Below are 3970 nucleotides of genomic sequence, written 5' to 3' on the forward strand. Positions count from 1 at the left end.
TGTGCATTTTGCATTCCAGACAGACTTTGAGAAATCAAATTGACTTGTTGAGTCAATATCTTGTTCTGGGCCAATATGGCATTCAGAGTGTCAATCTCAAGAACTCCTTTCTTCTGACTAGTCCCATTGTTCACAGGATTCCTTTCAGAAGTGTACATGAATTGGTTATTTGCAACCATTTCAATCAATTCTTGAGCTTCTGCAGGCGTCTTCTTCAGATGAAGAGATCCTCCAGCAGAGCTATCCAAAGACATCTTGGATAGTTCAGAGAGACCATCATAGAAGATACCTATGATGCTCCATTCAGAAAGCATGTCTGAGGGACATTTTCTGATTAATTGTTTGTATCTTTCCCAAGCTTCATAGAGGGATTCTCCATCCTTCTGTCTGAAGGTTTGGACTTCCACTCTAAGCTTACTCCATCTTTGTGGTGGAAAGAACTTTGCCAAGAAGGCATTGACTAGCTTTTCCCAAGAGTCCAGGCTTTCTTTAGGTTGAGAATCCAACCATATTCTAGCTCTGTCTCTTACAGCAAAAGGGAATAGCATCAGTCTGTAGACCTCAGGGTTAACCCCATTAGTCTTGATTGTGTGACAGATTTGCAAGAATTCAGCTAAGAACTGATGAGGATCTTCCATTGGAAGTCCATGGAACTTGCAATTCTGTTGCATTAGAGAAACTAATTGAGGCTTAAGCTCAAAGTTGTTTGCTCTAATGGCAGGGATAGAGATGCTTCTCCCATAGAAATCAGGAGTAGGTGCAGTGAAGTCACCCAGCACCTTCCTTGCATTGTTGGCATTGTTGTTGTTTTCGGCTGCCATGGGTTCTTCTTCCTTGAAGAATTCGGTCAGGTCCTCAACAGAGAGTTGTGCTTTAGCTTCTCTTAGCTTTCTCTTCAAGGTCCTTTCGGGTTCAGGGTCAGCTTCAACAAGAATGCCTTTGTCTCTGCTCCTGCTCATATGAAAGAGAAGAGAAGAATAGAATGTGGAATCCTCTATGTCACAGTATAGAGATTCCTTGAGATGTCAGAGAAAAATAGAAGAAAAGAAGGTAGAAGAATTCGAACTTGATTAGTTAGAGTTCGAATTGTGCATTAAGAAGGAGCAGTACTACATAAATAGAAGGATGTAAGAAGGAGGGAAGAGGATTTTCGAAAATTAATTAAAAAGATGTCAAAAACATTTAAAAAATTGATTGATAATTTTCGAAAATTGAAAGTGGGGAAGAATTAAAGTGATTTTTGAAAAAGATTTTGAAATTAGAAGTCAAAAAGATTTGATTGAAAACCATTTTGAAAAAGATGTGATTAAAAAGATTTGATTGAAAAGTTATGGTTTTAAAAAGATGTGATTGAGAAGATATGATTTGAAAACAATTTTAAAAGATATGATTTGAAAATAATTTGAAAAGATATGATTTAAAAAAATTAATGACTTGCCTAACAAGAAAAGATATGATTCAAACATAAAACCTTTCTTAATAGAAAAGGCAAAAAATGTTCAATCAAATCATTAATTGTTAGTAAGTATCTTTGAGAAAGGAAAGAAATTGATTTTGAAAACATTTGATTGAAAAGATATGATTTGAAAAAGATTTGGTTTTGAAAAACTTTGAAAACTTGAAAAAAATTGGTTTGAAAACAAAATCTTCCCCCTAGCACCATCCTGGCGTTAAACGCCCAGAATGGTATACATTCTGGCGTTTAACGCCCAAAATGCTACCTCTTTGGGCGTTAAACGCCCAACCAGGTGCCCTGGCTGGCGTTTAAACGCCAGTCTGTCTTCTTTACTGGGCATTTTTGAATGCTCAGCTTTTTCTGTATAATTCCTCTGCAGTATGTTCTGAATCTTCAATTCTTTGTATCATTGACTTGAAAATACACAAATTAAAAATATTTTTGGATTTTCAATAATCAAAATGCAACAGGAATCAAATAACAATGCATGCAAGACACCAAACTTAGCAGTTTGTGTACTACTGACACTATATGAGGCACATAAACACTCAAGCCAAAAGAATTCAAAGATCAAAACAAAGAAATATATGCATGGATTCGAAAAATGTAACAAAAACATGCATTTGACACCAAACTTAAGATGAGACACTAGACTTAAGCAAGAAACATCAAATATTTTTGGTTTTTTATGATTTTGCAAATTTTTTGTGTTTTTCGAAAATTAAGTGGAAAAAGATATCAAAATTCTTAATGAGAATTCCAGGAATCAGTGCAATGCTAGTCTAAGACTCCGGTCCAGGAATTAGACATGGCTTCACAGCCAGCCAAGCTTTCAAGGAAAGCTTCGGTCCAAAATACTAGACATGACCAAAGGTCAGCCAAGTCTTAGCAGATCACTGCTCCAAAAGCAAAATTGATGAAAATCAACAAGCTCTTGTGGTGATAAGTTGAAACCTCGGTCCAATCAGATTAGACATGGCTTCTCAGCCAGCCAGATTTTAACAAATCATCATGAAACTCTAGAATTCATCTTCAAGAATTTCGAAAAAAAATAAATACCTAATCTAAGCAACAAGATGAACCGTCAGTTGTCCAAACTAGAACAATCCCAGGCATTGTTACCAAAAGCTTGCTCAAAACTTGAACAATCCCCGGCAACGGCGCCAAAAACTTGGTGCGCGAAATTGTGAACAATACTTTTCACAACTCTCATAATCCCTGGTCATGAACTCCAAAAACTTGGTGGTTCAATTCCATGGCATTACACAACTTCGCACAACTAACCAGCAAGTGCACTGGGTCGTCCAAGTAATACCTTACGTGAGTAAGGGTCGATCCCACGGAGATTGTTAGCATTGAAGCAAGCTATGGTCATCTTGTAAATCTTAGTCAGGTAAACTCAAATGTATATGATGATGAACGAAAATAACATAAAAGATAAAGATAGTGATACTTATGTATATCATTGGTGTAAGAGCTTCAGACAAGCGTATGAAGATGCCTTCCCTTCCGTCTCTCTGCTTTCCTACTGCCTTCATCCAATCCTTCTTACTCCTTTCCATGGCAAGCTCGTGTAGGGTTTCACTGTTGTCAGCAGCTACCTCCCATCCTCTCAGTGAAAGCGAGAGCATATGCTCTGTCACAGCATAGCGGAATTCAGCTGTCGGTTCTCGGTCAGGCCGGAATAATATCCATTGATACTTTTGCGTCTGTCACTAACGCCCTAGCCTGCTAGGAGTTTGAAGCACGTCACAGTCATTCAATCATTGAATCCTACTCAGAATACCACAGACAAGGTAAGACCTTCCGGATTCTCTTGAATGCTGCCATCAGGTCCTGCCTATACCATGAAGACTCTGATCTCACGGAATGGTTGGCTCGTTTGTCAGGCGAGCACTCGGTTGTCAGGCGATCAACCATGCATCGTGCAATCAGGAATCCAAGAGATATTCACTAAGCCTCAGATGCTTGTAGAACAAGAATGGTTGTCAGTCACCTTGTTCATGGGTGAGAATGGTGATGGGCGTCAATCATCACCTTCATCAAGTTGAAGAACAAGTGATATCTTGGACAAAGAACAAGCGGAATTGAATAGAAGAACAATAGTAATTGCATTAATACTCGAGGTACAACAGAGCTCCACACCTTAATCTATGGTGTGTAGAAACTCCACCGTTGAAAATACATAAGCACAAGGTCTAGGCATGGCCGAATGGCCAGCCTCCCAATGATCTAAGATAGCATAAAACGAAGATAGCTACCTGAAGTCTCTATATACAATAGTAAAAGGTCCTACTTATAGATAACTAGTAGCCTAAGGTATACAGAAATGAGTAAATGACATAAAAATCCACTTCCGGGCCCACTTGGTGTGTGCTTGGGCTGAGCAATGAAGCATTTTCGTGTAGAGACTCTCCTTGGAGTTAAACGCCAGCTTTAGTGCCAGTTTGGGCGTTTAACTCCCAATTAGGTGCCAGTTCCGGCGTTTAACGCTGGAATTTCTTGAGGTGACTT

The 3970-nt window shown here is 38.8% G+C and overlaps 1 non-coding gene across 1 annotated transcript; it reads left to right on the forward strand.

Annotated features, from left to right (window-relative positions):
• Nucleotides 1–308: 308 nt before the first annotated feature.
• Nucleotides 309–416, forward strand: LOC130983631 (small nucleolar RNA R71). Its single transcript, XR_009087613.1, has one exon. It is a non-coding gene; the product is annotated as a small nucleolar RNA R71 (small nucleolar RNA).
• Nucleotides 417–3970: the final 3554 nt, after the last annotated feature.

The sequence above is a fragment of the Arachis stenosperma genome, chromosome 5 (genome assembly GCF_014773155.1).
Source record: "Arachis stenosperma cultivar V10309 chromosome 5, arast.V10309.gnm1.PFL2, whole genome shotgun sequence".
Classification (NCBI taxonomy): Eukaryota; Viridiplantae; Streptophyta; class Magnoliopsida; order Fabales; family Fabaceae; genus Arachis; species Arachis stenosperma.